The following is a 26,311-nucleotide window of genomic DNA, read 5'->3' as shown; positions in this document are numbered from 1 at the left end:
TTGTAGTCGCCATCTCCTCCCGGTTGGTCGGTCGGTCTACTGTGACGGATTTTCGTGACGCGAGTGCACGCGCATTCGCTCGAACGAGTCGACGAAAATTACAGCAGTGGCAAGGGCAGCACAAGCCCGGATCGTTGTGGCGCGGTGCCGATGGTCCCCGGGAATTTGTGTCGATTCTTACGTTCATCATCAATACTCACGGTATAGGTGACACGGTGGAGTGGCGGTCTACGAGACCACGACCACGACGACGACAACGACACAACTACAGCAACGACGGCATTCACAGCCCTACTGTATACATATTATATATATATACATACATACATACATACATATACGCACATATATATACATACATACATATATATTATATATACACGTACATATACACACACGTATGTATGTATACATATATACGTATATGCGAGCGCGCGCGCGCGCGCGTGTGTGTGGCTACGCGTGCGCATGTGAAGTCGCTACGCGAGAATGTTCTTTTGTGTGCGTGCTATTCGTTTGCTCGCTCGTGTGCTTCCTTGTGGAACGTAGTTACGTGTGCGTGCCAGTGTACGCGTATGCACGTGCGCGAAGCTCTTGCATTATGTGTCAGTGACTCTCCATGCGCATGGTAGAAGTAAGTGAGGTAGTTTCATCGCTGTCACGAGCATCCACTACCTGCCCTAGGAGTCTTACTATACTATACGATGCCTATATCGTCTCTCGTCTATTTATACGACGACCATACACGACTCGTACTTACCTCTCCTCCCTCGCCTCTGTTCAGTCACTCCTAATCCTCTCTCTTTCTCTTAACCCCCTCCTCCTTCCCTCTCTCTTTCTTGTCTTCTTTCTCGTAGTTTCTCTGTCTCTTTGTCTCCCCCCTCTGTCTTTCTCTCTCTGTTACATTAACGTAGCTGCCCCACCAGTTTCCCCTCTCGTATCGGCTCCCTTTCTCCCGCCTCTCTCCTCACGTCTTTCTCTTCTTCTGTCTCTTCCCTCGCCTCGTGACGACATCCGCGAACGAGCAAGCGACTCGACTCGACTCGACTCGGCTCGACTCGACTCGAGGCGACTCGAGCCGAGAGAGCCGCAGCGCGCCGGAGTCCGTCGTACACCCTCGTATCCGTACTTACGTACACGCGGAATGTGCTGCCAGGAATTCTCTCTCTCACAATGGATTTATTGTGTTAGTGAGTAATAGCGACGTGTGCGCGATAGTGTGTATCGTGAGTGAGAGACGACCAGAAGACGCTGACCAGAACGACGACGACGACGACGACGACAACGACGATAACGACGATCAGGAGGACGACGAACAGAAAAAACGTGCGCGTCCGGCTTAACTCACGAGTCAAGATGGAGCTAGTAGACGCGGTACGTGAATTTCGCGAATTCGGTGCGATTTTTAGTAAGAATAGTGCGTCTAGTGTACGTCATGTAAAAATCATTGTCGCGATCTCGTTTCGCGTTTGCTCGTTACCCGTGATAGCTATTCTTTCCTCGCCGATCTCTCTCCTTCCTTCGTATCTCTCGTTCGTGTCACGTTTACACTTTCCATAACGCATTTTCGTACACCTTTTTTTTTTCTTCGAGGTTCGCTACGTATCCTAGGCTTATTCCATAACCTTTCGCGTTCCGTTACGCGCGTAAATGGTTCACGGGTGAATTTATCGGCCGTGTGTGTGCATACCGATGCTGTTTCGTTCCATGTGCGACTGGTTTTCTCAAAGTGTTTGTGCATTGTCGAATGCGTTTCCAGAATCCAGACGATAGTGCTCGTACGTAATATCGGCTTCGCACGGTACGATTGATCATGCTGCGGCGAAACTACCTGAATGGAAAGTAACTCTCTCGGTGACTTTGGATAATAATTAAGCAACATGGTTCTGTGCGCACAAAAGAGCCGTAAATGTGACCAGCGGCCAAGGATTATCAATTCCCTGTAATCCTTAATGGTGCCAAGCCCTAGTAAGTGTTATGCATTTTATCTGCTTCTATTACGCGCGTATGTAAAAATGTAGCCCTGTGTATAGTTCGTGCAAATTATTATTATTTATTTTTGCTCGGTAAAACGTAATGCAGACTATTCTAGAAATACACTGTAATATAGAAAATTTTGTACAGTGCATCTTTTCTGTGAAAGCCATATTGAGAATTGTATTTAAGATGGAATGGCGTTTTCAAGGTTCGATGTGGATTCGTTTCCTAAAACTTTCTTATCACATTTGCTGACATTATCGACTGAAAATATGCACTGATTCTATAATAGTTGTGCATTCTTTTAAAAATAGATAATCGTGTATATTTATGCAACCGTTTTTGTACAAAATTTTGATAAAACTACTATTTCACTGCTGTATAATCTCTTCATTCGGTTTATTGCAGTTAACTTTATATTTATCTTCTTATCTGCGAATGCATATTGTTTGTCGTTACTACGATGGACCAAAGATCACGTTCACCAGGCGATCTTAAGAAGTACTTTTTCAATGTGTATAGAATTCTAGCACGTATTTACTATTTCACTCGGGCAATTACAATATACCATTATGTGGATTGAGAACAAGCTTAGGAGTTTTCTATTTTCTTTTTCAATACTTGAAGAGGTCAATATCGTTTAAGTTAAATGAAGTTCAGCCGAGTCAGTCATTAGCTGGAATTTCAGTTCAGATATGCATTTATATCTTGAACAGAGCTGTAGGAATTAGTCGTTAATTGGCTGCTTCGAATATCATAAGCGTTAAGAGGAGCGTTACGATACTAGTCGCGCTTACGATCATGTCCACGATATCTGCATCGTTTACTGCATGCATTATATCAGCGATGCGCCAGTATTAAGTTTTAATACACCTCCAATGATCTTAATCTATCATCCATGCTGCCTTTCAGGAGTACTATTACACACACGTGCGCGCGCGCGCGCACGAACAGCCCCCCTCCCCCCTACAACCTCCATTATTCTGGATTTACATATATATGTATGTGTATAAATATATATATATATATATATATATATATATATATATATATATTTCTGTTCTAAAAGTGAACGAAAGTTCAAAGTTGATTCACACAATCGCCGATAAGATTACAACAATGCACACGTGCATCGGCTTCATTCTGTCGTAATGTTGGTAACCAAACGCGATCGTCGAATATTCATCGTTGGGTTCGTTGATACGTCGAAATTCTCTGCGTCGGTAATTATGTCCGCATTTGTTCCCCGTTGATATTTCGATAAATGACTCATCGTTCGACGCTCGCATATGTATGCATTCATTATTCGCGAGGAATCGCAACAAAATAAATGTTATCTTTCGAGGCTCCGAGATAATCGTATTGCATCATTTTTACGAGTCGATTGACTCACAACAGTTAATAATCGAATTTCAATGCAACGTCATTACCTTGTTTTACACGCGTACGCTACAAAATATATTTGTCATTCATTCGAGTATAGTTAATTATGAAAGATTCGTATTAAATTATACTCGACTGTCTGTGAAAAAAAAAAAAAAAAAAAAAAAATTGTAGTACCTTTCGTAAAAACTACTTACTCCTTGCCCGTGTGCAATAATTATTAAAAATTCGAATTAAATTGTCGAACGTGCGTTGTGTATTTTTATAAAATCACTCTTGAAATCTAAATGAGAATGTTGTCAAAGGAAAACGTATTTATACGCAAGTGTCCGTATTTGTAAACAAATTAAAACTTAATGAATGATACGGAGCATGATTAAGTGCTTGTAACTATGACGTTTCACTTGAATGAAAAATTCTAGTTACTAGTTTGCAAACAGGAAAGTGTTATTTTGTAATTGTTGTCTTATTCGCAATTTTATTGTATTGAATCGGTAGTATCGCTTAATTTCTAATTAAATTATAATCTTTTTAATCACATTTTGGTTTATCCGATCAAGTGTCTTATATTAAATTACAATTTTTTTCACGCAGTACAATATAATTAGAAAAAAGAGCCAGGTTATTTACCCTGTACGTGTCTCTTAAAACACATGCATTCTTTAATCGCGGTTAACAGCTAAACCGAGTGATATTTTGTTACCGGATGTTAGGAAAACAAGATGATGTTACCGCAGGATAAAATATAAATATGAAAAAAGTGTAATTAAAAAATTTCCGAACAGGAAACAAAAATTTCACATTTTTTAGTTTTTATTTACAGTTTATTTACTTCGATAATATAGCCACAAATATGTGAGAATGAAGTAGAAATTCTTGCAATAAACAATCATATCTATTCGACAGTCGTTGAAATACTTAATAAAAGAAATTCAACAAATCTGTTTCCTTCGCACTAATTGAATATACATCAAGATATTTATAGAAAGTATTTTAACTAATTGCATTGATTAAACAGCCTTTTACCTTAAATACCACAAATGGGTACGAAGAAAATGCAAAAGCTTTTATATCTGTTTGTATTACTTAATTCATTCATTATTTATCATAGATTTTCATTGTAGTATCTAAGGTACCATTCGGTCCACAACTGAGACTGAAACGTTGAGTTACAATTCAGAGTTATTATACTTTTATTTGCATATAAGAACAAAATAACGGACTTTTGCATAAATCATTGAAATATTTACAGAAAAAATTCAATAAATCTACGTGTATCTCTCTGTCATGTTTGACAAATTTCCTAAACGAATTATCCGAAAAATTGAATGTTTCGTTCCAAAGGGATATCCAACTTTTTTTCCCCCCCAGTGTTGTTTGTACTATTTTACAAGGATTTCTTGTCGCAAGTACGAACAAAACAACGATCAATATCGCTTATATTGAAAAAAAGACAAACGTGTCTCGATGGTCGCTGATAATGCGGGGAAAAATTGGTATCTTCGTTGCATAGGTCATGATAAGACCGTACCGCTTAATGATTTTTTATGCCGGCCGTAATACATTTGTATTGAATACGTTATCTCTATGTTCTGTGCCGACAGCATTTAGAACATCTGCTTTTCAAACGTATTTTGACACATTGTTTATATTGATGAGTTCGTGTATGCCCGTGCGGCTGCATCGAGAACGAAAAACTTGAATTTTTTCCACGTTTAGATCGTTTCCAAGGGAGAATACCACGGTTCACGAAGGTTCACGGTATACGAGAATCCTTATCGGTTCCACGTTATCAGCCGTTGGTAAATGAACGAAGTATATGTTATTTCTTCCGGACAGTAAATCCTAAATATCTGTAATCAATTATTCAATTAATCGGAATAATTATCGTCGTACTTACATAACAGACGAGATTAATAATTAATAAGATCAAAGATCGTTGCAACGTATATTTGCCAATACGTTTTAAATGCCAAGCTGTTATTCACTGTTGTACAAATACGAACTGAATAAGTAAAACTTGATTTTAACAAAAATTGTAAAATGTAGAAATTTGAACGTGATTGTACTTTCTTAAGTTTGTCGAATTCGCACGGAAGTGTCACTGTATTGATTCAATTGAATTTAAATCTCGACATCGTGCCTCTTTATCTTACGATTTATTTGTTTGTCAGTATATTCATTTCAAATTAATAATAATCACACTTATAACGTGATTATAAAATTACACTTTCCCAATCTATTATAACGATTTTTGGAATATGTTAATAAATTACAGTTCGGTAAAAATTGTACAATTAACAGTACTTTTTGGAATAAATAAATTATCTCTGTTGGTGAATTTTTCACGGATAATTGTGATATCGACATATTGTTCAAAAGTGGTTTACTAAAAGTAGATCACTTCAGTACTATCTTCTGCAATACATGTTCGCATAATTTCATAAAGTGAACTAGGATCGGATATGAATTTTTGAAAAAGCAACTTTTCTTCGAAGCAATTAAATTTATTAATATAATATATTTAAAAAAATAAAAGCTACATGCCTTTTTTTTGCATACGTTTGAAGATACTGTCGACGAAAATATGCAAACTCAAGATACAAACGTATCTCATTGATCGATCGATTGATCGAGCTTTACGATAATAATTCTTCAATGATAATACGCAATCTGAATGAAACAAGAGCGAAACAAATTGAGACCGGAGGATTTCTATTTAAACATCCATTGAAATTTATCTAATGAATATTCCACGGTAAATACTTAAAAAATTTGTGTCTGAATAAGTAATAGTGTATTACTGATTCATTAGTATAATTTATTATATACCACAACTATTGAATATGCCTTAAACAAATTTGCAACCCTATGTAAATAAGGATGAATAATCATGTTTGGAAAAATACTGATGCTCCTGATTATCGCCGGTAGAAAATTATTTTCTCGTAATATTCGTTCTATGAAACTATTCAACTATTGGCACGAGAAATTTTCGTATTTTTAACAACAGGGAAGATAATACAGTCTTTTGTTTGTTGTTGATCATTCTGGTCAATAGTTGGTATGTAACCACTCTGGTATGTGCAGTTTAAATGTAACCGCTCGATTATTTCTTAGTCAATTGAAGATACAAGGTCGTTGTTTATTGAGAAATTTTTCAATTTGGGAGGAGATCATAATCTTGATTTGTTTTATCTGACCGTATATTTTTTTGAATTTGTGTTACATGCTTTCTGAGATGAATTTAACAAGATATCTTCCTTTTAATGTAAAGTAGTGGTTATCAACCGCCATTCCGTAACATACTAGTATTTTACGCCATAAAATTCTGCGGAATAACAAACGAGACAGCGCTACTCTAACCTGAAAATAATGGATAATTTATTTCCAATGGTTCGAGTTATATCTCGTAAATTAGTCTTGGAATACGTAATAAAGGTAGCGTAATAAAAATATATCCTTCTAGCAAGTTATTTAAAAAGAAATTTGTATTTCAAATTTTCTTGCATCTTCAACGGCCCAAGAAATAAATGTTGCATAAATTTAAATCAAACGTGCTGAAAATGGATTTCACGAAGCGTAGGATTCTTTTCTTATATAAAAGTCGTACTTACGAAATTATATCACAGATATATTAAAATATCTTGGCAGTACGTGCCGCGATACAACAACAATGAATGTGACGGCATAAAGAGCTTTTAACATATTGTATTAATAGCGTTCTATCGCGTGTAACACACAGACTTGTAAAGTTGTCGCTTGCTATGCGCGCATTTATTATTTCCTTCAACTCTGTTCAGCTTACGTTTGTTAATTCGATACAGTACGGCTGTGCGGGTACTATATAGGATTTCTTAGCTGGTTGCCGTCGATGAAACCGCGTGATACGTTATCGTCGGGTTTTTTGCCGGAGCGTCGTGTTAATGACTTTTCTTCTTGCGGAGTATCGTTGCATATTTCCAAGCAATATCGATAAGCAACCCCAACTTATGTCACATTCCTTTTATCGCGGTCCGTCCGTCGTTCCTTCGCTCCCGGCTCCATGCTGACCCTGTTGCCTTTGTGGTTTCACTCACGACCTCTGGCGACATCGTAGTAAATATGGAACTTCTGTACACGAGAACCTGCCCTACACTTAAAAAAAAAAAACAATCTCGCCTGTTAGCACGCGCCTTTATTTGATCGCGTACGGTCGGTCGTGTGATACGGCCCGTACTATCACAGATGCACGCCAGGCGCTAGGTGCGTTTCAACTTCCGATTGGTGAAATGCGCATCACCAATCTCATTCTACCAATCGGAAGTCGGAATGCGCGCGGCGCCTTCCGTGCGTCTGTGTGTGGACAAATTCATTTGACCGGAGTGTACTGTGCACGCGTTCTCGGCGCTTACGCCGCGGCATTCGATGTATGTACCACACTGATCTCGCGTTCACGCGTTTCTGATTCTATTATTACTTTTATTTTTGTTTATTTAGCTAATAGACAGGTGAAAGTCTATCGAAGGACGAAAAGATTAGTATATAACGGTAAAGGGTATGTAAAGATCGGAGTGTAAGGTGCGATATAACTTTATATATTTGTGACTCGAAAGCAGATACGGATTTACAAACGAAATTAAGATGTCGCAGTAGTAGAGACGCGCGCGCGGCCATTGGTCCTTCGAGATGATGACACACGGTGCGCGGCGATCGTCGGCCATCGCCCTTCGGAGAATTGTTCCTGTTTTGCGTTTATGATCAACGGTCGAGTGTACGCGGGACGAAGTGAGTTGTCGGTCAGAGTATGTATGCCAGTTGTGGCTATACCTGTATCTATATATTCGAGGTATAAAGAATACTCGAGTTCATAATTTGTCCATTAATAATTTTGTACAGAAAATGTAAAGCTGCGATTAATCCCCTAGTTTACAGCGATATAATGTTGAATATTGTTACAAGTGGATCGTAATTATTAGGGTCTGTAATCATCGTTTTCTTAAGTTCTTAAAGGTAGAGTTTATACTTTAAAGAATACCTAGTGGTCTAGTGGCATTGTCAATACCACTACGGTCAATAATACTAAGGTAATGACTTGTAAAGGTCAATGTGACGAGTCAACTAGTATGCTTAGATCGTGTACGGTATTGACTGAAGGGAGTTTAATATCGTCTATTTTGTATGAGAATAGTAGACGACTCTCGCTACAGGAAAATCTTGGAAATTGGCATTTGGAAATGTTGAAATGTATTTGGTTTTTGAGACATTAATCGCTCCAAAATCTAGACGATTCGGGTGCAGATCGAAAGCACTTTATTATTTATATTCTAGCATTATCGTGCGTTGAGCTGACTCAGTAATTAGGATAAATGAACCGACATAGTTTAATTCAAATATTCATCTCGAGTATAGAATAAGACTGTAGGAGGAATCGAAGCAGTAGTCGAGAACGTGGTTATTTGAGTAATAATTCGAGCTAGTTGAAACGTTCAAATACTTGGCTCGGTTTGGATATTCGAGCTGAGTGCTCGACTCAGTTTCTACGAGTACTCGAACGACTCTAGTACAGTAGTGCAAGGAAATTCAAGCCGAGTAAGACCTGTTTTACCGAACTGCACCGAACACTCAACTCGATACTTGATAATATTACGTTATAGCATCACGATTATTCAAGTAATACTTTGAGCGAGTAAATGTTTCAAGTGTTTCGAAAAAATACGAATCGATGGTTTCGATTCGTTCCACAAATACTTCGGTTATTTATATTATACATAAAGAGATCAAATATTTTTTGTTGATATAAAAGGCAGCCTTGACGATGATTTAAAATGATTCTAGCATCAAGAAGATAATAAATTAATATTTAAAAAAAAATTCTTTTTCTAAAATTTGGTTTGTTCGAAGTAGAATAAGAAACTTGCTTCGTTTGAAAAAAATATAGAAATTATTATTATACGAGTTCATTTTTTTTAAATTATTTCGATTACATCAAACTTGTTCGCGTTACTTAATGTTACGAAGCATTATTTATATACACTGTTCGATAAAACAAGCATTTTACACGATTCAGATTTTAATTGAAGGAAATATTTAATGCCAAGACATTTACATTTTTATGTATATTAGAAACATTTTATATTCTCTTTAAATTAATATATACACAATTATACATTAGTCACTATGCCCAACACATTTCATTGTGTAACAAATTAAATTAATTAAATATAAATGGGATACGTATGTTTATTGAGTTTTTTAATCAAAGTCGCAGACATTTACGGAAATTACTATTTTTCTTATAACATATTTACCGTGTTAATTATTAGTAATGTAAATGTAATCCAACTATTATCTTGCTAAATATTTCCAACACGCATTTCGCTAATAATACATATTGATCAAAATTTTGAAACAAAGTATTCACAGAGATTTATACATATTTTCCTTACTGAAAATATCATACTTAGAATTTGTACTAGTCTTTCACAATTAAATTTTCTAAAGTTTGAATTTTGATCGATTCGTATATTTTTGTATCCTTTTTCCACACTAAATATTTGATATCAGAGTCTTCGAATAATTTATGATTATATTATTTATGAATTGTAAATTATCATACTTGTACATCCAGTATGCTGTCCAAGATTCCATAACTAATTGAACAGTGTCAGAAAATGTTCACTCGGCAAAAGGATGAGATATTTTCGAAAGGAAATAATCTTCGTAATATAAAATAAGAACTACCGCAGAAATGATACCGAAATTTTTATAACACGCGTTCGTAATTTTCGCAAACATTTTCAACTGCTTCCGAAGTTGCAAATACCGTTAAAAAATAATTCTAGTGAAACAAATCGGTCAGATCCGAATAGAAAAAAAACCATGCTACTCAAATCGTTCTCCATTTACTTGCAAGAAATCGCTGAAAAGAAACTTCAACATCGAATCGAACGAACCGGTCCATTTTTTTATCAATCGCGATTGCAACGTTTACAATATATATTTCGATCTGAACAAAAATCGTTTCAGGTAACACCAGGAAACGATTTCCGAGCCAAACAAACAGAACGATATTTTTAATTCATTGAAGATATTCTAACGGTTCCTCACAATTAATGATGGCAAAACACGTTCGAGATAGTAGGATGAAAGAATTTCAGAGCGCGGCGAGCAGATATCTGGTCTACGTTTTAATCGGGCCGACTACAACGGAATTAACAACACGTTATAAGAGAGGACGCGCAACAGTGATCGCAACGATAATAATCGAGATTATTTGAATTTCAATGGCGCGTATCTTCCCAATCGGCGGTTTCTACTTACGCGGCTGCTCTGTTCGGCGCACAAAGCGTTCCCGGTGGTGTGTGCACACGCGATGCAACTTAATGTCTGCGCGCGGCATTTCACGTGTGCTCGTCCCGCAGAAAATGTGACGTCACGTCGGAGTGGTTTGCACGGGTCCGTAGTGTCAGTCAATCTGTTTATGGAAGAGGATCCCTCGCGCGTAACTCGATTGCGGGGCTCGTTGCTGAACCGAGGCTATTGCTATTCCGGCTAGAGGCGTACGCCAAGAACGGAACAGCGTCTCAGACATTCGGCGCTGGTGTGAATAATTCCGGACGGCGCGTGAATATCCTATATCAGTTTAAGTTGACCGATCGATGTGCCTCGACGTTTGCTCCGCGGCGAAATTTTAATTGAATCCGCTCGGTAATGTCGTATACCGACCACGACGACAACGACAACAACGACGGCGACGACGACGGACTCCGTTTCTGAATCGGAGCGTCGACGACATCGAAATTCATTCTTCGCGTTTTCGACGACACGAGAACCAACCCGATTCGTAAATAGGTCTGCGGTGTAGGTATATTCAGACACACAAATAGCTGGACATTTGTAATTAGATTAATGCCGGCGAACGAACGCTCGAAGCGAACGGAAGCGAAATAATCATTATCGAGTTCGCGTATTTTTACCCGAAAGGGCTGAATATTGATTTTAGCCGAGTAGCGAGGGAAGGGGGGGAGGGGGCGATAGTTGAACTTTTGAAGTTGTCCCGTGACTGCGAATCAATTTATAATTCTATTTGGATATCTTCGTGGTAACGGAAAAGAGATCTATGAACGAGATATTTCCTAATTCGTTTTCGCGACTGAAGTGGGGGGAGGTGGGGGCGGTTCCTTATTTAAAAATGGCTCGAAAAATGTGGAATTGAATTGAAAGGAAAAAATCCGTTTAAAAGTTCGAACTGGAAAGTTCGAGTACAGGGCTGTTTGTTTAGTTGCAGTAGGATCGGGACCCGAGCCTTGGAAGTAAAAAGTGAGAATCGATCGGAGTGAGTAGGAAACTGTGAGACGGAAAAACGGTTCGAATGACTAGGAAACTGACAGAGTAAGGAGGACATAGTAAAAGCAACTAGGACACGAAGTTAACATTTGATTTTCGGACGCGTTTCGTAACTTTAAATACGAATCGGATGTGTTTCCTAGATAAATTAATAACTATTCGACGACGATCGGGATCAATCGCAATGTATTTTTGCAAAAAGTAACACATACTTGCAATAATGTTCATTATATATTATATTTTCTTATTTGTACCCGATATTATTTTACGGGGTACAAAATAAGTTTAATAAGAATCAATGCGCGATTAATTGACAAAAATTGTTTTTCTTAATGTGTATGTTGATTGAATTAAAATAAAATTCATACATCGGATGAAGTAATCTTTAGGTATGCGTTATTGTCATTTGCTCTAAAACTGTTCTGTCTCGTTCGTGCTCCAAAATGTCCGCCAACAAAGGGATGGTCATACTATGCCAAAATTATACATTTCATTGAATAATATATTGGGTCTGGCTGAAATTTTAATAGATGGTTGCTTGTTATAATATTTAAACGTGTCTCGAAGTATTCTTAAAAATCTTGAAAATTGTTAATACGCGCAACTAAAATAATAATATTGTCGATTATTATAAGCGTTGAATTATCAATCGAATCAACTTTCGAGTGTTTACACCGGGAACAAACTATTACTGAATAAAAATTATTTCGTTTAAAAAAAAAATTCGCCTAATATATTTTTTGCAATTGTTTTAAATAAGTATTCATTTTTCGAATCTGAAAGAATTCAAAAAAGCTGAAGCTTTAAAATCAATTCATACGAAAATGAATTGAATTTATGGGTTGCCTATTGTTGTATCTTAATATCAAATAACAATACTACAGAGCATTCGTAACTATTACAAAAGAGACGCGAACTTGCTAAAACAATTCGTAACGCGAAATTTTCATTCATTTATACCATAAGCTGTAATATCCAATTTTGTCGACCAATCTATTCGTGCAATCAAAAGTAAAAAATTCAACGGACTAGTTAATTGTATAATTCATAGGATAGAATATTTATCTATTAACACAATCCTAACATTCCATCCTATCCAAATGGAAAAATACTTACTACCTTTCAGTAGTTTCTACTGAACAGCTCCTAATTGAATATTTACAATAAGTACTATCGACAAAATGTGAGTTCTCAATATTTGTCGACTGTATTATAAAGAATGTTTATTTCAAAGAATTATTCTTAATTCTTGTTGCGGATTTTACAATTGCGTACTCTGTCTAGAGGGTGTTTAAAAAAAAATGGAACCAAAAGGACGTAGAAATTCTTCGCGCGAAGAGAAATCGAAAAGTTCTTAATCATTTTGCAACTTCGGGCTCCGTTTTTGAAATATAAACAGTTGAAGTTTACTAATGTGACATCCAGCACGCGCTATTTATAGCCCAGTCAGCTGATCGTGCGGCTGCGTGTACACGCACTTACACACGAGAAACACGTGTCTATGACGTTTACACGCGTAAAAATTTCAACTGTTTATATCTCGATAACAAAGCACCAGATTGCAAAATAGCACGGAACTTTCCGATTACACTTTGCGCGAAGAATTTACATAGTTCGACTTGCTCGATAGTTTTGAGACACCCTGTATAAACAGTCATAACTACCCAGAAGCAGAGTTAATTTTAAAATGTCACTCTTCCTCTCAAATTGGTTCGTAAAGGGGAAAAATTGGAACTATTGTGCATTAGCAATTTTTTCCAATTTTTAAATTTCCCTGGTCTATTAAAAAAGAACATTCTTTTAAAACAGTTGCACACAATTTTTTTATTTCGTAATTTTTTGTCTTCGATTAAACTGTTCGAAAATTTTAATAAACGATTTAATTTATAATTCGTTACAAAAATCAGGACTTTTTTTTTTTATGCATATCGAGACGCGTTTAAATGTAACGAAAGGTTACAAGCGTATACAAATTTCAAACAAGATCTGAAAAATTACACCAATAATTGGCGATCTGGATGGAAACAGAATTCAAGTACATGCACAACTTTCAATATATTATCATAATTTAAAACACTGAAAAATCATATTTGAGAGACACAGAGACATAAATATATATACATGTACTACAACATTTACTTTATGCGCTTCACCTACATTTCCCCGGTTATATATTCCTCGTCTAATCAAAATCGTTCAAATATATTCGTATTTGGTATCATTTTCATCTTTAGACTTTCGTCAATTCGATTAAAATAATGTTACAAAGATACAATAAAAAATATAGAAATTTTACTTTTCTGCTTCGCTGGCTCGTTAATAACTTTTAATAATAATTAATAATAAAGTAGCGATAATTACGTTTCGACTAAATAGACATTATTGCACACTTGAGAAAAAATCTGACCGCGCTACTGCAGATGCACGGTCCCTTTTTAAGATCATCTTTTCTATTCCTGAGTGTACAAGTCTGTTTGAGTATCTCTCTGATCAACGATACAAAATTTGATACAGTAGTCCCCGGTTATGTGAAATCGTGGTGCTCGAATCTATTTCATTTAACTGGAGAAGGTAGCGCTTCGTATCCATGGATCGACCTCCTTTATCTCGAGTAAAAGGCTAGTCTCAAACGCACCGCCTAACGAGGAACTGAATGAAACTCACCGAGAGTGAGCGAGATAAAACAAGAGCGAGTGAGTGTCGGATTACCAGTGTCCGGTGGCTTCCTACCGAGAGCGATAAGCACACGCACAAAATGAGTCACTCGTTAACGAAAATAAAAACATACATATTTTTTTTTATATAATGTCGTTAGGTTGTTACCAATGGATTGGTGATGTTTTTTTGATAAATATGATTTCAAATACCACCTCCTTTGAACCATTTTTACAGCACTGGACAAAAATATAGGAGACTTTACATATTTCCATGTAACATATGTTTGAAGAAAGAAAATTTATATTTTGTACAATTTATGTATCACATACCATCGCCAGAATGTATATAAAAAATCTTAAGTTTGAAAGAAATACAATGCAGAGGTTGTAAATAAATATTAATATAAGATGAGTTTGGTTGGACAAAAATATATGGCAGTAATATAATATTGACGTTTCAATGATAAAAATGTTTCATCAAATGTTACTGTAATTTCGATGAGAGCTCTTTTTAGTTGTATCACATCTGGTAACAGTTTTCGAATTGTTTCGTATAATTTTTTTTATTCGTTTTTATGATACTACGTTCCACTTTTGAACAGTACATTCTTTTAGCTTGTTAACATTTTTGAATTGCCTTCCACCCGCATAAACACTTTTAGATAAATCACCCCAAACGTTTTCGATGATATTTAGGTCAGGTAAACGGGCAGGCTATTCTAAAACTTGAATTTTCTTTGAAATAAAAAATTCTTGTACAGCTCCCGTGGTACGAATAGCAACGTTGTCTCGTTGAAAAATGTAGATATTGCCTGCAATATCAACTGAATACCTGTGTAATTACACGTATATCGATTTAATATACTTTTTACTATTCATATAAAATATATATTTGTTTCCTGTTGTATCATATACCGATCCAAATTATGGCACTGCCACCGCCTATTTGATGACGACAGAATTGAAGCAACGGCCTTCATTAACCAAAGAACATAAAACAGTACGTTTAAAATTTGATAGTGAGCACGTTCACTGGATGAAAAAGTGGAAAAAAGTAATTTTTAACGATAAAACGAAATTTAATTTATTATAGATGTACCTGATGGGCAGAACTTTGAGTTGTGTTTAAGTTGTATTTCCTTTGAAATTTTGTATAAATATTCTAGGGATGGTATATGATGTATAAGATATATAAAATATACATTTTCTTCTTTCAAATGTATAATACATAGAAATATGCAAAGTCTCTTATATTTTTGCACAACATTGTAATTATACGCTATTCAAATTATATCCAAAGAATTTTCAATTATATAATTATTGAAATATTTGAGTATTCGCGTATTAAATGAAAATAAAGATTAAAAAAGATCGATGAACTTGAAGAACTTAATCTACGTCACACTGTTCAAATATTACGATTATTTAGACGCTCAATTAGTAGATAAAATATTCAAATTCTATTTGCTGAATATTTGAATCACTGAATTCCTTTCAAAAAATTCCAATCCAAATTCAAATTTTAATTCTTCAAGCCAATTTTGTATAATGTTTCCGACCATATACACATTTCCCAATGTATAATTTGTTCAAAATGCCATTATCCGATAAATTTTCAAAGACGAAACTTCGCGATAAATTGTTCTGCACATTTCGAGTTTATTTTTACAATATAGTTCGTCTCCTTTATTGCGTTACGTATTTCGAAACACCCAGTGTAACCTAATTGACTTACAAAACCGATCATTGATCCCGAACGCTTTATACATAATGTGCGGACGTTATGTACATCATTTAGTATTATGTTATCGTGTGACATAAACGTAGGTACATTTTCATACAACGTTGGAAATGATTACGCTACTCGTGCACTATCTAAATGAAAAATTGATGTCTCCTGAGTTCTTAGATTCCGTGTTCTTGTAATGGTGGGAAATGGTTTACGTGTACAAAGCGAATTGAAAAGAAATGCAAATACTTATCCAGTGGATTCTAGAGCTAATTTTAAGTGAAAAGTGTTCTATCGACCTAACCCAGACTCTCAATGGTTATCGAGACACGAGTTATTTTTTTAACAATTGCGTTAATAGATAACAAATAATAGATTTTGCACAGCTATTTAATGATCGTTAAATTGAATACACATAAATTGTAGCGAACAGCTTTCGAAATCCAAGTATTGGTGCATTTTCTATAGGATTCCAAGTTTGTGTCCTTTCGTTTGAGGGCACCTCGTACACAGAGTAATAAAGTTAGATCACCTTGTATATATATGTACGTGGAACACTGTTACCTGTGTACACACATTTGTTTCAGAGTAAGTGCGCGTATATCGATGAAACATTAAAGGGTAATATCATGCTTTTATGAGTCCGGAAATTTATTGATACTTTGTTAAAAAGGTTATAAATGTCACTTAACGCGCTTTATACATTATTTCCTTTTTTGTTCGCTGTGATATTTTTACACTCGACAGTATCTCAAAATTTGTAATACTCGTGCAAAGGAGAAGTGGGTCATTCGATAATAATAATAATAATAATAATAGATATGGATCTATTATTTGTGATTATATTCAAGTCATTGCATACAATAATTTTCTTTTTTTTTTTTTATTTTGAGTTTCACGTTCGTTCGATACCAGTTGCTCTCGACTGTTCGCTCTTTAAAATGAATCGCATTCATCATTGTAATAAAAATGGAGCAAACAATTTTGTCATTAGGTGTAGGTCTTCTTTCATTAGACTCTGTACTAATTTAATGCCATTCGTGTGAATTTTTTTCAGCGAATAATTACGTATTTACTACATGCTGGAAGCTAGTTCTCTAATATTAACATATACCTTCGATCGATCAATATTTATTCTTCGGTATATACAGAAACAAGTAAAGTTGTTTAACCCTCGTATCTATACTTTTGACCTATACGAAAGTTTCTGCTGAGTGTCAAATTAAAACACGCCCGTACCAGATTTTTATTCAATTTTATAAAATCTCTTCTTTCAAACAATTAAAAAATGTCATAAATATCTTAATAATACTTATTCTTTTTCCTGACGATAAATCCTACTTTCGTGTACTGAATATGTGGAACAGAAAGATGTTTATTCATACTACATTGTATTCTATGTCTATAGTCTTCATCTTGAATACCGTTATTATGATTATTTTCACATTCATTAGACTTTTAAATATATGACCTTCGTTTACTGACTTTTTATATACTTTTACATGATATTTTCATACCAGAACTCATATAAATCGAATAACAAGGTAATGTTATACGAATCTGACATATTTTATGTGAATATATATTTCATTTCACGTGGCATACTGAATAATGCTAGAAAATGCTATTCTTCCAAGCAAGCTTTAACATAAGCGTTAATCCAAGTATCATACGTTGAATAGTGCAAGTGTTGACGGAAATAGCAATATTTTTGCACATTGTACAATATTCAGCCACGTGCTATACGTGTAATACTATAATTGTATACTTTTAGTATACAATTGTGCCATACGTTTATAATTCGTTCCAGACTTATCTCCACCATTTTCGTTTGCTCCTAATAAACTAATCGTTAACACGAAGAAACTATAAAAACCACCTTTGGATTCACACAGTCTTTGTTCCAAGTTCTTATACAAACGATATTTAGATTTTAGATCACAACAATCACAGACTCGATATCGATATAATAAATGAATAATAATTAATTATTAGTCTTAAACAAGCTATATTTATTGCGATGTTTTAACAAAAATAATAATATCAAAGTAGGAAAGAAAATAGAAAATACAATAAGAGTAAAAGTAGATTAGATATGGAATAATGTTAATTTAAAAGACGTAACAAAAATAATAAAATACGTATAAGGTAGGTAATTCCTACACATGGATTAAGCATTACCTGAAAAGGAAATGGAAAGAAAATTATTCTGCAAGATTTACACTGTACTTATTTTTACTTTGATATTCATTATACTGATGTATAAAAAAGAAGAAATGGTGAGAAATAATAGGGAGACATTTAATGAAAAGCCATTAATATTAAAATGTGTGACTAATAAATACGTACTATGATAAATACAATATATTTTTTTATCTTTATTGTTCGAGTTTTTCTACAAATGTTTCCTTTTTTGTAAAAACAATTGCAGAACTGTATACTAATGAGAGATTTTAATAATTGATTTTCTACGTTCATAAACAATTAATAGTGTTAGGTTGGAAAACAGCAACTGGCTGAAATTCTCTTTAAGATTGATTAAAAAAGTTTCAATACAATCGTGTTAACAGACATACAAACATTTGAAACAATTTCTTATTATTTTAATACTCAAACCACGATCAAGCTCTAAAAACGTATTTTTCCGTAAAGAGAAGTATTTCGAACATTTTTTTTTTTTGCATTACAACACTTTCGTCTGGTATAGGTCGCGAAGTAATGAATAAAATGAAAAAAAATTCTGCGATTCTCGGTTCGAATGAAAAAAGGCACGTGTGTGATCGAGTGATAAATCGTGAACCCGTATATTTGTCTAGAAATTTCGTACCGAAATCGCGGGATCTCACGAAGAATTAAGTGCATCTGATTCAGTTTGCGGGAACGGTGACTGCAGTTTTTCAACCAGTCGTGCATTCCAGCGATACTATTATCTTCAGAACACGCCGGAAGTCGCACCATACTTGCGTAGGCACAAGTTGTTTTCGAGAGTACGCTTGTAGCCGGCACGGCACTGTACCAGAATCGCATTGTATACCGTGTATGAATTCAACGGCGCGTCGCGGTCAATATGTTGCACTTCGAGAAATAAGTTCAAGCCGAGAAGTAATAATTAGCTGGATCGATGTTTAGCCGTTTGCGTAACACGATTAACGGTCCCGATCTGATTTATTGCCACGGTCGAACGCACAACCAGCGCGGTTATTCTTCGACCCCGTGGAGCTTGTGGGTTTTTTCTTTGCCGAAAAATGGCCGGTGCCTTTATGGAGAGAGAGAGAGAGAGAGAGAGAGAAAATTTCTCGCGTCGCTTGCAACACACCGTACGTACGTACACCATTATGGTGCTCGCGTGTGTAACGCAGGAAACGACGTGATTCGAATGGATTACTTCCTGTTGAATCTTAATTTTGCAAACAACAATAAAGACATGGTTGTGTGGTATCGTTCGTTAGTTGCGATTAACAATCGCTTCTTTTTTTATTTATATCAACCTTCAATTGCGAGCCGGCGATAAGACTTGTTGCGATATCGGTGATAAATATACCTTTTGAATCGCAATGTTTTATCCTAATTTTTCGTCCAAACGATACAAAAGGTTAAATAGTTTTATTTTATTAAGTTTAGATATACCGGAAGATCGATAAGTTCAATTCTATTCGTTGGTTTTATACTTGATGTTTTGTTGGTTCCTAGAAATGTTTATCGAAACGTTTAAGAGATAATTTATTTCTCATTACAATATGAACTGTATGCTTTCTTTTTTTCTTTTTTAATCAATTTTTAAAGTTGGTACACTACTTGCAAGTGTAATTTTTTAATACAATGGTAAAACATTCATGAAACTAACGTTTGCGTTTCTTTTTTTGCAATATTATTATATTTAGGATAAATCGATTCGATGCGTTACATAATTTTATCAAATATTCATTATCAAATATTCATTTATCAAATATTTAAATATTAATACTTACAAATAGATGTATTTATTAAATTACATATGTACGAAATTTTATTTAAAAACCTTGATTTGTGAAAGAGTCACGGTCAATTACGTGGAGCGCTTTGAAAAGAATCTGTCGAAAAGGACATCTAATCAGCAAATTATTTAAAATAAAAAAAGAAAGAAATTTTGTAATCTTCGTCAGTGTCGCGTGTATTTTTTACTTTTAATTTTTGATTGTTTATACTGGTCAAATCTTGAACTTTGGACCTTTATCCTATATTTGTATTTCCTCGACTACAACTCGAAAACTCTTTGAAAAAAAAAAAAAAAATAAAATAATCTGTACTCTTAACGAGTACAATATTAATGCAGATTATACGATTTGCATGTTTCTCGTTTTCGGATAATTTTAGATACCGTTTTTGCTCGTTTTTTTTCGGGGTACTTCCACGCGAATAGCCATCATCCTTATACAAATAAAGATTCCCTAGTAAAATTTAATAGATTTGTAATTTAATAAATCTACATATCTTGGACGATAGGAAAACATTCGACAAAATTACATACCAGTCTTTGAACGAAATTTTCAATTGGCGTAACTCCTTAAGCGAAAGTTAATTAGAAGCAAACAGTTTTATCTCGGCGATTGGCAAATATAGAAAACTGTTTAAAGCAACACGAACTTCGTAGCATATTTCACGCCAGCAATAATTGATACACAAATACAATATTTCAGAGCTGGCGCAACAATGTTCCTCAGTTTTTACGTGCTACATATTCAACCAATCGATGTAGGTATAGTGAATTATGACTGTCAGTATACATTGTAACCGTATGACAAATCGTTGGACGCAAGTAGCGCACTTTTGTGCCGTGAGTGTCCAAGGTTTCGTGAAATTTTTATGTTTGCGTTATTATGTCAGTATTAAATTTAGTAATTGATGTCACGTGTATGATGCTATTCGTTAACCAACGATATTGATTTCGATCAATAGTCTTTCGCGGACGAACGTACAGCTGCAATCTCGTAAATAAAATATCCGCGAGATCGTGCTCGTCATTCAATGTTTTGCAGATTATCCCACGTGACCACAGATTAGGACGAATTGCACGCGATGGCACTCCACTTCCGTTACGCCTGACATTCCAAATAATAGGTTGCTCGATAAGTTTTGTCGTTCGATAAGAAACGGAGCTATTAGGTTCGTTGTTTTATTTTTCTAAAGCTGGTACCACTGTTTGATGAACGTCTGTGAAGTTTCATGTAGATCTGTCGACTCATTCGTAAGAGGTTGTCCAATAAGTTTTGTCGTTCGATAAAACAGTACTGTTTAATGTAGTACTGTTCAATGTAGTACTATTCAATGTAATACTGTTCAATGTAGTACCATTCAATGTATTACTTTTCAATATAGTAATGTTCAATGTAATACTATTCAATGTAACAGTGTTCAGTATAGTACTGTTCAATATAGTACTGTTCAATGTAGTACTATTCAATGCATTACTTTTCAATATAGTGCTGTTCAATGTATTATTATTCAATGTATTATTATTCAATGTAATAGTTTTCAATGCAGTACTGTTCAATGTAGTACTATTTAATGTAATACTGTTCAATGTAATACTGTTCAATATAGTACTATTCAATGTAGTACTCTTCAATATAGTACTGTTCAATGTATTACTTTTCAATATAGTACTGTTCAATGTATTATTATTCAATGTAATAGTTTTCAATGCAGTACTGTTCAATGTAGTACTATTCAATGTAATACTGTTCAATATAGTACTATTCAATGTAGTACTCTTCAATATAGTACTATTCAATGTAGTACTCTTCAATATAGTACTGTTCAATGTAATACTGTTCAATGTAGTACTATTCAATGTAATACTGTACAATGTAATACTGTACAATGTAATACTGTACAATGTAATACTGTTCGATAAGTTTTATAGAGCGACAGAACTTATTGAACAACCTAGTACTGTTCAATAACTTTTATCGAACGACAAAAAAACTTATCGACGAACCTAGTATATTTACAGTTGTTCAAAGTCGAAGTGTCGTGGTATTTTTTCACAGTGGAAAAAACGGCAAAACTTATCGAACAACCTAGATGTATCCATCGATAACATCTCATTGACTCTTGCACGTCTCCGGGTCAGCGAGACGAACGTTTTAAAAAGTGTAACATCTCGCGTGGTCGAGAGCGGTTACAGTGGGATAATCGCGGTACGGCGATGAGATTGGCTGAAAAAGCAGGTGTTTCGAAAGACAGGAGATAGGGATGCGCAACAATAGCGTAGAAACGAATAGACCGGACAATTGTCACGGGGGGATGTCCCCGCCTTTCTACCTGCCACAGCGTAGTAGTACCCGTCGTATATCTGATTTATGCCCGAACTAGCTGAGGACGCGTCCCAACCCCTCTGGTCTCGCGTTCCATTGTGGCTAGGAAGGTGCCTCGTGGAACGCCCGACAGGCCACGTATACAATATTCGCGCGACGATTTGGCTCCTTTCATTCAGGCCATTCACCATAGCGGAGAAGAAAGAACAAAAAATAGAGAGAGAGAGAGAGAAAGGGCACAGGTATCGGTTACAAGTTGTTAAGGCCCGTTAAAAGGAAAGCTCCTCGGGGGCCTTGCGAGTGAACGGCGGATCCGCGGGTGGTACGCTCCGACGGTGATGGTCGAGAGGTATCATCCACTGTTTTCTTTTTCACGCGTAATTCGTGTAGCCGATACCACCGGCGTCTTTCAAAGCATCCCTCGTCGACTCCGCTCTAAAGTCAGGAAACTAATACCGGGGTTATAATACTACCCGGGGACCCCCGTGTACCGTACTTGAACTTGAATGGCACCTGTGCGCGATGCCGTTTCCGGGAGAGACGAGAAAGTATCGGTTGCAGCCACATTTTTCACCGGGGGGTTAGTGTATTTCAAACCCGGTGACGTCATACCTGAAGTCGTAATACTTATTGCAGATATCGGCTCGGTAGAAGGTTGACGTCCAACGAAGCACAAATATATCAGGGCTCGAGGATTCTTCTATCGATATACGCGTTTACGCAGGAGTAAGATAAGTTTTGTCGTTCGATGAGAAATGAAGCTATTAGGTTCGTCGTTTTATTCTTCTAAAGATGGTACTACTGTTTGAAGAACATTCGTGAAGTTTCGTATAGATCCGTCGACTCGTTCGTATATTTACAGTTGTTCAAAGTTGAAGTGTTATAGTATTTCTTTACAATGGAAAAAACGACGAAACTTATTGAACAAGCCAGTACATCGGACAACTTTGATCGTTTTGAGCGAAGGATAAGGCAACGTTTGAATTTTTTTGTAGACGGTTACATCATTTTATCGAACGTTGATCCGTCACCTAAAAGTACATACGTTGCGTTACGAATTTATTGAATTTTATATAAAAAAATTCCAGTCGTGTAAAAGTTACGGCTGGTCATGCGAAGCCTTACCGCGAGAGCTAGGAGAAGAAGTTATCCAATGACCGAATTGTTCGAAATAAAATGACAAGGAAGTTTACGATCTGCACTGGTGTCGCTAGCGTTGAGCGTATATATTTTTTATTTTCGTCAAACTTTTCCACGTTACTATCGAATAGATGCAAAAATATAACGTTGAAAGCCCAATGTACAAGTTGAATTGATATGAAAAATCGAAAAATAAACATCTTTCGTTTTCAATTTAAGATGATTTGATCATTAGGTATCTACTTTTTATACCAGCTTTTGCAGAAATCAAAATTTGTTGATAAAATTTAGAAAATTTGTGGTATGGTCGATAAGTGATGCTTGAATATTTGATAAAACTGTATAATCGTGTTTGAACAAAATTTCCAAAAAACTAACTCACTATTTGCAAACACCAATACCTCCTCGTTCTGTCATTGTATATTTTCTAAAAGATTCGAATCTGAAAAACGTGTTTCTAAAATTTAAATCCAAAATTCCAATAAGTGGTCATTAAATAGCAAAAGAGTTAGTATTTTTGTCGAATATCTAATTTATACAGTTATTTTTTTCCATTTTAAGCAGGATACATTACTCGATTTTTTGTTAGGAAATGTTAGCAAATGGTAATTATAATAGCAAAATGTGCTGTTATTTATTGAAAGATAAAGAAAGAAATAGGCCGAAAAGAGTCGAAGATCGTAGCAGGATCAAAATATTTGAAGAACGATTACAATCGTTTCGTGTTTTGGATAACATCAGCATTTATCGATGCTAATAACATCGTAATGATTCATTACATACTCCGGTTACAATCCCGAAAAAAATTATCTCGTCAAACAACGTTATCTAGGAAACGAATACACGAAATACGTAGAATTGGTTAAAGCCGTGAATACTATATTGTAACGAACGTTACAGTGACTAAGGCTGCCACGGTTAAACTTACGTTTCGTCTATTTGCATTGCAGTAATTGTTAGGAAATGCATTGAAGAGGTCCCAGTACACGAAACACGCTAGTAGAAAGCTGCTTGCGAACGCGTAGTAGAAATTGATTAATTCCCGCTGGATGGTATAATGTTATGATCGCGATAAATTAAAGTGGAAACGATTTTTTTTCACTCGACTACGAGCGTTGCACAGTGGGAAAGCGGACCGCTAATAAAGACGTTGCGCAAACAACTTTTTGCATAATACGGTATCGCGTGGGCATTCGTGTACAACTGCATTCGGATTTCCACGTGTTATAGTACGCTGTGTTGTAACCTCGTGTGCGCTGTAGTTTTCGAATTTCTACAATCTCGACGAACATCTGACTGAAACTTCAGAAAGGTTCGTTTCGTCCATTGTGTTGTACAATCTTACGTATGGTACTATACGTTCTTTCTAATTATTTTCATATTTTTCTTACCCTTTTTTTCCTTTTCTTTTCTTTTTTCTTTTTCATTAATGAAGATTACATCATTATCCCCGAAACATTGATCGAGGTAACGGTAACTCGAACAAGAATTCGTATGTAATTGACTATCGACGCCGACGTTATCGTCGTTAATTCAATTACTTTCGGAAATGTAATTCTCCGAATACGGTTTTCTTCGCGCGACACATGTACTCTACACTAATTCACTTAGAGCGATATTTTCGGCAGGCCTTTTCCGATCGCCATTGGGGTGACATCGACCCTCGGTTCTCTTTGCTAAAGAAGTCTCCTGTTTTGACAATATCGAGTGTCTGGTAACTCGACACGTCTCTGATACCGACGTAAACAACTATGTATACCGAAAGATGTCTAAAAGTTATTTACACTACATCTTCTACGTGTTTTAATTCTGCATTGATATATTTGAAAGTGCTATGTATACCGGTGTTACCGTTTCTCGTTGGTGTCGATCGTTCGAATTTGTTACATTTAGAAATACCTCCGAATGGTCAATTGTTTAATTTAACTTCGTTAAGCGTGTAGTGGAATTACGACCTTTCGTTTCATTTGGAACGGCACACGTGTAGTTGTTTTACGGTAGTGCGACTATACAACAATTAAAATCCTACTTTTATCATATTACTCACGCGCGATGACTCATTTTCACCTTGATGGTAGCGAGTTAATCTTAACGTTGCACGCGTGTATATCAGTGTCGCGAATTTACTATTTTACGTACAACATTGTACGCGTGATCAGTACGGTAAAAGTTTGATAGCTTTAAATTAGTGGATCAACGAAGCTTTAAGGCACTTACGATTTACATATTTTCTAAAACTCGACGTTGTAGTTTATTCGTGTACGAGTATATATATATATATACTCGATAGAGTAGTTATCTTCGTGCTATACTCTATGTATTGCTTTATAGCAATGTTACACGATAACGTAAAACTTTGCCTCGGCGCTTTTCATTCACAGCAAATGACGAGATGAGATCGACTACACTCAAGATAAAGTTCCGTAGCTTTTATTACACGATAAGCCTCTATTTTTGTAATTTTCTTACTCGCAGCGATATATATCGTACCGACGAAATTTTCCATAGTCGTTACCTCTCGAAGGAAAATGTACCGAGGTTTTTAAAACGTATCTATTTTCTTTTTTTTTTATTTTCTCGCATCGTCGAGATGATTGCAAACTCTTGTTTCGTACGGGATCGGAACGATTAAGGAAAAGGGCGATTGTAAGGCGACCGGAATGTTATGTACTTCGAAAACGATCCAAGTAGAGACAGATGAGAATTTCGAACGAAAACGGGCGAGTTCGATTCAGACACCGACACTATCTTCCCCGGGCGTCACGTAACAGGTTTTGAATTTCGTCCCGGTACACATGTAG

General features: G+C 35.6%; 1 protein-coding gene across 3 annotated transcripts in view; it reads left to right on the top strand.

Annotated features, from left to right (window-relative positions):
- The first annotated feature begins 403 nt into the window (after positions 1 to 403).
- Cic (Putative transcription factor capicua) overlaps positions 404 to 26,311 on the top strand; it is a 53,410-nt gene continuing 27,502 nt past the window's right edge. For all 3 annotated transcript variants that reach the window (XM_076320635.1, XM_076320636.1, XM_076320634.1), the window contains exon 1: positions 404 to 1,968. The gene's annotated coding sequence lies outside the window, so the exon portion shown is untranslated. The remainder of the gene's footprint in view (positions 1,969 to 26,311) is intronic.

The sequence above is a fragment of the Ptiloglossa arizonensis genome, chromosome 9 (genome assembly GCF_051014685.1).
Source record: "Ptiloglossa arizonensis isolate GNS036 chromosome 9, iyPtiAriz1_principal, whole genome shotgun sequence".
In the NCBI taxonomy this organism is placed as follows: Eukaryota; Metazoa; Arthropoda; class Insecta; order Hymenoptera; family Colletidae; genus Ptiloglossa; species Ptiloglossa arizonensis.
Note: the sequence above shows the minus strand (reverse complement) of the source record. Positions and strands in the feature narration are given on the sequence as shown.